Genomic DNA, 12,805 nt, shown 5'->3' with positions numbered 1-12,805 from the left:
GGTACCCAACTTGACACACCTTAAAGGGCCTGATTTTCAAAAATACTGAGTACCCACCAGAAGGCCCCTTTGAAAGTTTGTCTAGTTGCTCACCCAAAAAGTGAGCCACTCAAAATCACTAGTCATCTTTGAAAATCTTGGTCTTTCCCACTCTCTTTCAATAAAACTAGGCACATACTGAGCCCAGTCCTGCAAGGCCCCGTACACACAAAACTCATATATACCTCAGTAGAAGTTGTGACGTTGCACTCCATATGATTTTATGAAAATATGCTAATAAGTGTGAATATAATGTAACTGGAAAATGCTTCATGCAAAAGGGCTCTTGTAAGGTATCATTACAAAGCTTATAATCTATTGAGCATGGTCATCCTATTTGTATGAATGTATCACTCTTGTATCTGAAACTAGAAATATGAAATATAACTCTGAGGTCCTATTGTAATTATGCAAAGTGTGGGCCATTAATGGTGGTTTGGAATCTTGATGGCTCCGATCAACTAGGACAATTGACTGTAGATGGCTCTGTTTACTTGTAAGTCTTCCTGTATACGTGTGGCAAGTGGGTAAATGAAGTCTTACAGTGATCATGTCACCTGAACTGGAATCCATCTTTAACCTGGTGCTTTTCCATTTAGGAGTGGTGGGAACCCACAAAGGATTCCCGCCTTGTGCAAAAGATATATAAGGGGGTGGAACAGAACAAAGGGGGCTGCAGTCATGAGAAATCCCCTAGCTACCACCTGAGTTGGAACAAGGACTGTACCAGGGGAAAGGATTGGGCCCAGACTAGGAAGGTGTCCAGTCTGTGATAGAAGCTTATTGAAACATCTCTGAGGGTGAGATTTTATCTGTATTCAGTTTTCTTACTGTATTAGGCTTAGACTTGCATGTTTTATTCTATTTTGCTTGGTAATTCACTTTGTTCTGTCTGTTATTATTTGGAACCACTTAAATCCTACTTTTTGTATTTAATAAAAATCATTTTTACTTATTAATTAACCCAGAGTATGTATTAATACGTGGGGGGAGGGGGCAAATAGCTGTGCATATCCCTCTATCAGTGTTATAGAGGGCGAGCAATTTATGAGTTTTACATGCATAAAGCTTAAACAGGGTAAAACGGATTTATTTGGGGTTTGGACCCCATTGGGAGTTGGATATCTGAGTGCTGAGAAGGAGCACTTCTTAAGCTGTTTTCAGTTAAGCCTGCAGCTTGTGGGGGACGTGGTTCACACCTGGGTCTGTGTTTGCAGCAGGCTAGCATGTCTGGCACAACCAGGCAGGGCACTGAATTCCCAAGCTGCCAGGGAAAACGGGCTTAGAGGTAGTCCCAGCACATCACGTGGCAGTTCCCAAGGGGGTTTCTGTGATCCAACCCATCACAGAAGCCCTATGTGCAGAGCTCTTGTAGAATGGAGGCCATAGTATAGATTATGAGTAATTCTGCCATGAAGGTAAGTATGGGGGCTGTTCATTCATTGCCCAAAGCATGCAAGCAGGTTTATAGAGTTTAGTAGGTCTATGAGGTACTGACATTTCTAATCAGCAAGGCTGTGAAATTGTCACTTAATGCAAGACTGTCTCCCCAGGTGCAATTAACAAGATTTGTATTTGCAGACAGAATAAAGCCTCAGGGGAGCAAATAGATTTTAAATGGGAAAGACAGCATTTATATAGGTATTCAGGCTCAGGATTGTGACAGGGTTCCCAGGGTGCAACCTGGACTGTTGGACCACTGAGCCATCTGTCCCACCAATCTGGAGTGTCCCTCTCACTTTGTGATGCTGTGTCAAGCCACAAACCTCTTGCAGGTACTGCACTTACACAGACATCCACAGGCATGGACACACCCAACTGAGTTTACATGAATAATCTCCAAGCCACTCATGAACCATCAATAGGGAGGCTTCAATCAGTTCCCCTTCCCCCCCACACCCCATTCCTCAGCCTTGCACCCCAGAACCGTACCATCTTGTCCTGGTCAGAAGCCTCACCAGTATAAGTTAATTACCCAGTCTGCCCCTCCCTCAATGTGGAGAGGACACACACTAGCCTTTGTAAACTGATCTGATATTTCCCAAGTACTTCAACCAAAACACACTGTTTTCGATAAAATATAAACACATTTATTAACTACAGAAAGATTTTAAGTGATTATAAGTAGCAGGCATAGAAATTAGAGTTGGTTACTTAAGAAACAAAAGTAAATTTGTAGTCTGCTTTCTACAAACTAAACAGGATTTGAATCAAGCAGTGTCTCACCCTACCAGATGGTATAAACAGGTCACAGACCCTCCGCACACAGGCTGGGACTCTTTTCCAGCCCAGGATCACCCTTCCCCAGTTAAAATTCTTTGTCCTCCAGACGTGTTTCGAGGTGTTGAGTTGTGGGGGGAGTGAGGCCAATTGATGATGTCACTTTCCCTCTTTTATAGTTTCTTCCAGCTTGCTGGAAAGATTTCTTGGTGTGGGGATCAAGCAGTTCACACTGGTCAACCAGTCTCCATTGTCTACCTGTTTTCTCTGAGAAGTGTTCTAGGATGGCCGTTGCGAGAGTGGATTCTCTTTAATGGGCCACCAGTGCATCTGGCTACTCCATTGTTGTACCTGAAAGTCTGGTTTTGGGTGTTTCCAACCTCACAACATATTTCAATAACATACAGCAATACTTCATAATCTCATATATAATGATAGCACATAAAATCCAACAGGATATTAATGTTGAACAGATCAAGACTTTTAAAATGATACCTCACAAGGTATACTTTGTACAAAACATATCATAATTATATGATAGTGGTGAATATGGGAGCTCCAGGTTGCTGCTTTGAGGTACAGAGTGCCATAAAGATATTATGCCTGTCTTTATTAGGGTTTGAACAATAATGCATAAAATACATATTAATCTATTTCCAGAAATACTACAGTATTAAACCAAAGGAGATATGGAATAGTACTTCAAAACTGGATGATTTGATACTAGTTTCTTATTAATAAAGACAATTGGCTTTATTTATGCTCTCCCCCTTAAATATATAAATACAAACAAAATAACAACTTCCATATCAACGATGTAGAATAAACTAGTAGCATGACATATGTGATGATTATGGCCCTGATTTGGCAAAAACTTATGCAGGTGCTTCACTGAATCTATTGGAAGAAGTTCTGCTAAAGTCAATTAGACTACTTGCAGTGTGTAAACCTAAGCAAGTGTGTAAGTCGTTGCCAGATCAGAGCTTATTTCATAGTTCGTACTAGTGCAGAGATCAGAGAGAGGGGAACCTTTTCAATTACTTCTGCTGCAGGAACGTATCTAATATAGTCAGCAAAGGTGTGGCTCACATTTGATTGGTCTTGGGCCTGGTCTACACTAGAAAATTAGGTTTAACTAGGTTGGTCGGGGTGTGAAAAATCCCCACCCCTGAGTGGCATTGGTAAGAGGACCTAAGTCCCCACGTGGACAGTGGTAGGGTGACGGAAGACCAGCCACTTCTCGGGGAGGTGGATTACCTATGCAGTCAGGAAAACCATTCCCATCAGCAGAGGTAGTGTCTACACTGAAGCACTGCATTGGCGCAGCTGTGCTGCTGTGTCATTTTAAGTGTGGATTAGTCCTTAATGAGAGCCCTGAGTAAGTGGATTTAGGAATGTAAATGCTTTTTATATAAGTAGTTCTTTACTGAAATCCACAAATAACTGCCTATTGTACAGGGTACAGAGCTTCTCATCTCCAGGTCACTAGATCAAGTTCAACATAAATAAGTAATGGGTAAAATTCATGACTATTCAATGGCTGTGGAGTAGCCTGGTGAAATGAATTTGATGATCAGAGTCCAGTTCTTCATATACAAGTATCATGTGTTACAAAATCACCATCACATTTAATACTACATGGCACTTGTTTTGGCACTCTTAGCAGAGAGGCTAGGAGATTGAAATATCCTCTACTCAGAGGTAGCGCCTCCAAAACTAAGTTTAGGCACACTGATGTGCAGTGTTTATGTGGAAGTTTGCACGGATTTTGCCTAAACATTTGTTATGTGGCTAAGTAAACACTTCAGTCTCCTAGTGCTATCTATCTGGAATCCTAGATTAGTATTACACTGCCAGATAGAAACATTTAAAATGTAAAAAACCAAGAATAGCTACACCAGGTTGGGGGAAGTGAGTAGAAGTCACAGTCTGGGGATTTTTTGCAACCCAATGAGAAAGTTACAGTAACTACAAGCCATATGGAAAACACGGGTCTTTCAAAATGTCTCTCCCATTTACATTCAAAAGTTCAATTCGGTATTTTAATAATATGATGTAATATTTACACATGATTTAGATAGCTAATAAGAAATCTGTGTTAAACTATCAGGAGGCTCCTCTCATCTGTTCTTTATTCCCACTAAATGAAAATGAAAAACTGTTTCCCTTTTTTTATATATAAACTCCACTTCATAATACAGAAGCAATCATAGAATCATAAAATCATAGGACTGGAAGGGACCTCGAGAGGTCATTTAGTCCAAGCCCCTGCACTCATGGTAGGACCAAGTATGATCTGGACCATCCCTGACAGGTGTTTGTCTAACCTGCTCTAAAAGATTCCACAACCTTCCTGGACAATTTGTTCCACTGCTTTAACTACCCTGAAGTTTTTCCTAATGTCCAACCTAAACTGCCCTTGTTGCAATTTAAGCCCATTGCTTCTTGTCCTATCCTCAGAGGTTAAGGAGAATGGGCAGACTGCCCCACTCCCTGAGAGTGTGGGCTGCAGCAGGCCAGTGCGCCTGCGCAGACGGGCAGCCAATTAGAGAAGGGCTTAGTGGGAGCCAATCGAGGCCTAGATTGGAGGCAGCCAATCAGGGCCCGGCTCAGCCCTATAAAAAGACTGCTCAGGGAGAGGAGAGAAAGGCTACGTCTTCACTGGGAGGATCGATTTAAGATACGCAAATTCAGCTACACGAATAGCATAGCTGAATTCAACGTATCCAACCCGACTTACCCCGCTGTGAGGACGGCGGCAAATCGACCTCCGCGGCTCCCCCGTCGACGGCGCTTACTCCTACCTGCGCTGGTGGAGTACAAGCGTTGATTCGGGGATCGACTGTAGCGTCCCGACGAGACGCGATAATTCGATCCCCGAGAGATTGATTTCTACCCGCCGATTCAGGCGGGTAGTGAAGACGTAGCCTCAGTCTCTCCCAGACCTTCAGAGGGGAAGGTCTGTCTCCTGAGCGGGGAGACTAGCACCTGGGACAGTGCAGTGCTGGGCAGGCCCAGGGGAGCAGAAGGGAACTCCAGCCTGGTGTCTGCCAGGCTGCAGGCCCTGAGGGGAAGGGGCTAGCCGGTGCAAAGGGGCCGAAGGGGAAGCAGCCCCGGGAGAGAGGCGCACAAGAGGAGAGAAGGAGGGCAGGAAGGCTGCCACCAAAGGGTCCCTGGGTCGGGACCCAGTGTAGAGGATGGGCCTGGGTCCCCCCCTTGCATGAACACCCAGCCAGTGGATGTGGTAGTAGTGGACTGCACCAGACCCTGACACTAGGGGTTAGACTTTGGTGGTGTGGTTGACCACGGTGGCTGGGCGCAAAGAAGGACTGCTGATAACACCAGACCCCCGGAAGGGGGTGAGACCAGAGCAGAGGGCACTGCCGGAGGGCAGTGTCCTGAAGAGGACGCTGCCGAGCGGGAAGCAACGTGGGTCCAGACAACAACAAAGGAGCAGAGGACGGACGGGACACCACCAGCAGCTGGCGCCCCGCCAAGGATGAGCTAATTCCCAGAGCGACCAGCGGGAGCCGCCGCGGTGGTGAGTCCCAACATCGTTACAGAGAACAATTTACATCCCTCCTCCTTTTATCAACCTTTTATGTACTTGAAAACTGTAATCATGTCCCTTCTCAATTTTCTTTTCTCCAGACTAAACAAATCCAGTTTTTTCAATCTTCCCTCACAGGTCATGTTTTCTAGACTTTTAATCATTTTTTGTTGTGCTTCTCTGGACTTTCTCCAATTTGTCCACATCTTTCCTGAAATGTGGCACCCAGAACTGGACACAATACTTCAGTTGAGGCCTAATCAGTGCAAAGCAGAGTGGAAGGATTACGTCTTGTGTCTTGCTTACAACACTCCTGCTAATACATCCCAAAATGATGTTCGCTTTTGTTGCAACAGTGTTACATTTTTGACTCATATTTCGCTTGTCTTCCACTATGGCCTCCAGATCCCTTTCTGCAGTACTACGTCCTAGGCAGTCATTTCCCATTTTTTGTGGGTAACTGATTGTTTCTTCCTAAATGGAGTACTTTGCATTTGTCCTTATTGAATTTCATCCTAGTTACTTCTGACCATTTCTCCAGTTTGTCCAGATCATTTTGAATTTTAATCCTATCCTTCAAAGCACTTGCAACCTTCCCAGCTTGGTATTGTCCACAAACTTTATAAGTGTACTCTCCATGCCATTATCAATAAGACACAGTATACAGTGAATTTCAGAATGAATGATTTGTCCAGTTCTCAAGTGGTTTAAGCCGCTCTACCTTCAGCTTCATGCCTTATCACATCCCCTGAAGTAGGCTACAGAGTAGCAGTAGTGCAAGTAAAATCCATTTCTTACCAGTACGGGGGGGTGGCACCAGCTAAGGGGGGGGGCATGTGACCTCCACGTGACCTTCCATGTGACTCCTCCCTGCCCCAGCCTGGGGCCCCCATGTTCTCCCCCTCTCTTCCCCATGATCCATTCCATGTTATGGGGCAGGGGCGGGAGAGGGGGGCTCTGACCTCCTCCTGCTGCACCGGAGACTTCAGAACCACAGCAGGGAAAGGAGCAGAATGTGGGGCCTCTGGTGCAGCTCTACCGCTCCCAGCCCTGCCCCCTGCCCTTCCACACAGCTGCATCTCCTCTGTCTACACAGCAGCAGCCCCGCCAGAGGACAGGGCTGAGGGCAGTACAGCTGCCAGAGCAGCTGCCGGCATTCTGCTCCTTTCACTGCTGCGGTTCCCGGGAGAGCCCTGTGGTTCAGGTTCAGGATTCAGGAACTGCAGCGCTGAAAGGAGCAGAACCCCCAGCCCTACCCCCTGCCCTTCTATGGAGCTGCATCTCCATCCTCCGTCTGTGTACTACAGCAGCAGCCCCACCGGAGGACACGGCTGCGGGGTGGTGGGGACGAGACTGGGGATGGGACAGCCGTCGGAGGAGCTGCCAGCATTCTGACATTTCCCCACTGGGAACTACAGCAGGGAAAGGAGCTGAACGCTGGCAGCTCCTCTGGTGGCTGGACCGCCCCGAGCCCTACCCCCACTCTCAACCCTCTCCCCCAGCAGGGCTGCTGCTGTACAGATGGAGGAGATGCAGTTCTAGGGAAGGGAAGGGGGCAGGGCTGGGGGCGGTACAGCCACGCCAGAGGAGCTGCCGGCACGGGGCGTTGGGCTCCTCCTGTGTCTTTCCAGTACGCCATACCGGCTATAAATATCTTGCTGGTATGGTGGGTACCGGGCTGTACCGCTGTACTTGCACTGCTGCAGAGTAGTTAGTCAGAGGTACACCACTTGTCATGTCTTAACATAAATCCATCATTAAAGTAGGAGTCTAAATTATGCCTCCTTCTATGGCCTTGATTCACCTCACTGGTGCAGTGGGATGCAATATGTGCCATTGACTTTAATGGGATCAGAATTAGATCAACACTGGGTCTTTGAACATTCCACTCCGTTTTTATTGACAGCCATACGTTTTTTTTTGTTTGTTTTTTGTTTTTTTGTTCCTTTGGATGAGCAAATGCTTTCAATCAGTAAGACTCCAGTCTGAAGTCTCTCTCTTTCTCAAGCAATAAGTTCAAATTCAAAGTGGCATTCCAAATGATTCCTCACAGAAGGCCACATGCACAAAGCTCACATTGACATCAGTGCGACTTCAGGTGCAGATCAAGGCTACTCTATCAGCCACAGGCAGCCTTCATGGAGAATATACTTCTCCTCTATGGTACATGCCTTTATCAAACATTTAACCTTCAGGTCACGATTTTCTGTGTGCAGTGTCTCAATGCAATGAATATGAACTGTTTGGTAAATTCTGTATAATAATACTATGCCAGTACCTTGCTCTGTGTATATCTAGCATAGAAGAATAATGCACCCTTGTTTTAACCTGTTCACCAACAGAGAGCACACTGGTAGCGAGCACTTGCAAACCTGATTGACTGACAGCTTTAGTTAGTATAGGGTTATTTCTCCATAAACTCCAGACAATTTTGAATAAATGCTGCAAGACTATTAATGACACGGCGCTTTAGTCCTGTGGTTGAGTGGACCGAACATGGCACTGGGATCCAGGAACATATGACTTCTAGTATTGGCTCCATCATACTGACTTGCTGTTTGACTTTGGCAGTTCACTTACCATCTCTGCCTGCTTACTCATCTGCAAAATGGAAATAATACGTCCATATAAAGTTTGTTCAGTGGTTCAGAGACATAGAGCACAATGCAGTGATTGGCTTAAAAAAAAAAAACTCACACCATTTACCTCACTACAGTGGTATTTTAAAAAGGTTGTTTGTCATGAATTCTGCTATAGAAAGGCTACAGCAAGCTTAATATTGAAAGTTATTTTATTTGTTATGCAGCCTCAATATAAATTTTTCAGAATATTCCCATCAATGAATTAAATCAAAAGAGAACTTTTCCCCTGGAAAGTAAATACAGTTTACTCTTTATGCAGACTTAGTCTTGAGCCTGTTCCAACCCCCAAAATATGTTAACTCTCTCAAGTGTTTGAGTTACAGAATAGTATACATGTGAGAATGTGCAAATGATTGTCTTTAACACAAGAATGTGATAATTAAATCTGATCTCCATTTTCTTTTTATACTCTTCCAAAGACAGAAAAAGAACAAAGGTGCAGAACAGCACTGAAGTGCTTCTACCAACTGTGATAACGTGTTCAATCCATAAATATAGATCGTCAGATACCAGCATTATTCTAGTCATGCCAGCTTTTGTTTTGAACCCTGGCTCATGATGTTCTGATACCTTTTTAGATTTCATTAACAAGCAAAGGAAAGATTTGTAGTGTGAATTCTTTAAATGAAACGTTCAGTACCTGGTTAGAATCACAGAAATGTAAGGTTAAACAGGACCAAGAGAAGTCATCAAGTCCAGCCTCTACTACAGAAGTAGGACCAACTAAACCTAGCCCATCCCTGAGAGGTGTTTGTCTAACCTGTGCTTAAAAACCTCCAATGATGGGGATTCCACAACCTCCCTTAGAAACCTATTCCAGAGATTAACTACCCTTATTGTTAGTAAGAATACATTTCTAACCTAAATCTACCTTGCTGCAGATCAAGGGCATTACTTTTTGTCCTACCTTCAGTGGGCATAGAGAACACTTGATCACCATCCTCTTTATAGCAGCCCTTAACTTATTTGAAAACTTATCAGGTCCTCCCTCAGTCGTCTTTTCTCAAGCCTAAGCATGCCCAGTTTTTTTTTAACCTTTCCTCATAAGTAAGGATTTCTAAATCTTTTATTATTTTTGTTGCTCTCCTCTGGATTCTCTCCAATTTGTCCCCATCTTTCCTAAAGTGTGGAGCCCAGAATTGGACACAGTGCTCCTTCTTGGCACTGATGAGGCCTCAGCAGAGTGAGACAACTACTTCCTGTGTATTACATACAACATTCCTTTTAGTACACTCAAGAATATTAGCCTTTCTTGCAACTGCATCACAATGTTTACTTGTATTCAATTTGTGATCCACTATAACCCCCATCCCCCAGATCCTCTGCAGAAGTACACCATCTAGCCAGCTATTCCCCACGTTATAGTGGTGCATTTAACCTTTTTTTTTTCCATTCTCCATGAAGTACTTTGTGCTTGCCTGTATCGAATTTCATCCTTATTGAATTTCACCTTTTTGATTTTCAGACCAATTCTCCAATATGTAAAGGTTGTTTTGAATTCGAATCCTGTTCTCCAAAGTACTAACAATCCCTCCCAGCTTGGTGTCACCTGCAAATTTTATAAGCACACTCTCCACTCTGTTATCCAAGTAATTAATGAAAATATTGACTAATACTAGACCTAAGACTGACCCCTGTGGGACCTCACTAGAAACATCCCCCGCAGTTTGACAGCAAACCACTGATAACTACTCTTTGAGTATGGTCTTTCAAACAGTTGTGCACCAACCTTATAGTAATTTCACCTAGACCACTTTTCGCTAGTTTGCTTATGAGAATGTCCTGTGGGACTGTGTCAAAAGCATTACTAAAAATCAAGATATCATGTGTACAGCTTCCCCCGCATCCACTAGATCAGTAACCCTGTCAGCGAAGGAAATGAGGTTGTTTTGGCCTGATTTGTTCTTGACAAATCCATGTTGGCTATTCTTTTAGCCCTATTATCCTCTAGATGCTTACAAACTGATTGTTTACTAATTGTTGTAAGCATATCAATAAAGGTTCTTGAAATGGTTTGGGTTTTTTAAAATGTAAACAGTTATATTGAATCCACATTCCATCAACGTCCATGCTTAGGCTCCAATCCTGAATATGAATTTAGTGGATTTGTACTCAATTTGTAAACTTAAGCATGTCCATAAATCTTTGTTGCAATGGAGGCTTGCTCTATATTCTAGACTTGCTATCATCTTTAATAAGAACGAGCAATTCAGTCAATCTTCTGGAAGCAAATGCTTCCATTGAGAACATATCAATCGATTCTCAGTTGGATCAATTAACATTTCCAGAAATGAAACATTCCTATTTCCCATGTAAAACCAATCCAGTGGATATACTGGCCTGCTGCATTGTTATAGTTCTTATAACTCTTGATATTGCATTTATTAGCTTTTCAATAGCACAAAGAGAGAGTCTTCCTTTTCTGTACCAGACGTTGGGTTTTTCCAAGAACAAAATACTATCGCTTCATGATTGAATATTTAGTAACGGGAATGAATTTAGATTAGTTGGCAACGAGGGTGATGAATCAAGTAGCAGAAAGTACAGATATTATCCTTAGGGGTCTACAGACTATTCGGACTGTAAATGAGTCAGTATTTATTTCAGTTGCAACAAATACTGTTTTGTTTTTACTTTCTACTCCATTCTTGAAACAGTAACCTGCTAATTAAAGATAATTTTAGACTCTCTTGAGGCATTAGATCACACAGCCTGATGCTCTGAAAGCATATTTCAAAGCAGTCAGCTGCAGGTTACATGGAACTGAGTCCTTATTTATTTGGCAATATCCCAAGTACAGTAAGCCTTTGTCCTCCCCCATGTATACTGATACTTTTTTCTATCCCTGTCACAGATCTGGGGCAAGTTCCTAGAACCTGTATTGTACAGAATATAACCTATTGCAGTATTTGGCAAGCACTAGTACTGATACCAGCACATGTACTTGAGGTTTGAAGAAGCTGATAAATTAGTGCCCCTCTTCCTAGCATAATCAGTCCTTTTACTCAGCCTTATTTGGCCACTGCTGCATGTAGGATGACCAGATGTCCCAATTTTATAGGGCCTGTCCCGATATTTGGGGGTTTGTCTTATATAGGCGCCTATTACCCCTCACCCACTGTCCCAATTTTTCACACTTGCTGTCTGGTCACCCTAGCTGCATGCCTCCTGTTCTCTAAACTTCAGACTGGTTTACAGACTGGTGATATCAGTTCTAGACAATTTTAAGCACGTACAGTGAATGAGAGGCAGTAGATACTAGTTGATAGAGCTGAGTTCTTAGTCAGGGAAGCTTGTACTTTTGCCCCAAAAGCTTGGCATAATGGGAATATGAATTGTAGCTCTTACTGTTCCCCTTGATAAAAGTTACAATTTCAAATTGAAGTGAAGTATATTATTGTATGCACTCAGGGAGGCAGGGTCAGCCTGTGGAGATGGCACCAGCCTGGGGCCTGGCTTCACAAAGGGACTTGTGTTGCAACATTCAGCATTACAATGCCTAACTTTTAGGCACCTAGACAAACACTGGAACAACAATGGGATCCATAAAGCCTGAGTTAGGCACCTAGGCTCCCTATAGAGTAAAGGGGGAGAGAGAGGGTTAATGGGAGCTGCCAAAGCTCACAGCTTTTGAGAAGTGAACACCTTACTTAGCTGCCTTAGTATAGATTAGGGTGACCAGATTAGAGGAAGAAAATATCGGGACACATGGGGGGGCGGGGTCTGCCGGCAGAGGGACAAACACCTAAATACCAATTTTATCGGGACGTCTGGTCACCCTAGTATAGATTTAGGTGGCTAAAGTTAGACACCCACATTTGAAAATATCAGCCTCTTTGCCTCAGTTTCCTCATCTGTCCAATAAGAAGAACAATGCTTGGTGGTAGAGGGTACATCTACGCTGCAAAACAAAACATGGCAGCAAGTCTCAGAGCCTTGTGGGGCTCCCACTGTGAGGCTGAAAATAGCAGCATAAACATTTCTACTCCAGGGTGGGGTCTCTGAAACCCTCCCCTGTCCCCTCTCACTGGGTTTCAGAGACTGGCCTCCAGCCCCAGCAGGAATGTCGGCACCGCTATTCTTAGCCTCATAATATGAGCCCTTTGAGCCCAAGTCAGTTGACCTGTGATTTAAGACTCACTCATGGATCTTTCTTTTGCAGTCTCAACATACTCGGAATGTACTACCCATCTGGAGCCCTGACTAGGGAGCCCCAGATACAGGCTAGCAAGCAAACCCTGTATTGGCAAGCAAGCAGGGCCGGCTCTAGGATTTTTGGCGCCCCAAGCGAAAACAATTTTGGCTGCCCCCCCCGTTTTTTTCTTACCCCACCCCCGGCCCTGCCTCAACTCCG

The sequence above is a fragment of the Chrysemys picta genome, chromosome 1, assembly GCF_011386835.1.
Source record: "Chrysemys picta bellii isolate R12L10 chromosome 1, ASM1138683v2, whole genome shotgun sequence".
NCBI classification, from domain to species: Eukaryota; Metazoa; Chordata; order Testudines; family Emydidae; genus Chrysemys; species Chrysemys picta.
The sequence above is the reverse complement of the archived record's forward strand: the minus strand, read 5'-3'. Positions refer to the sequence as shown.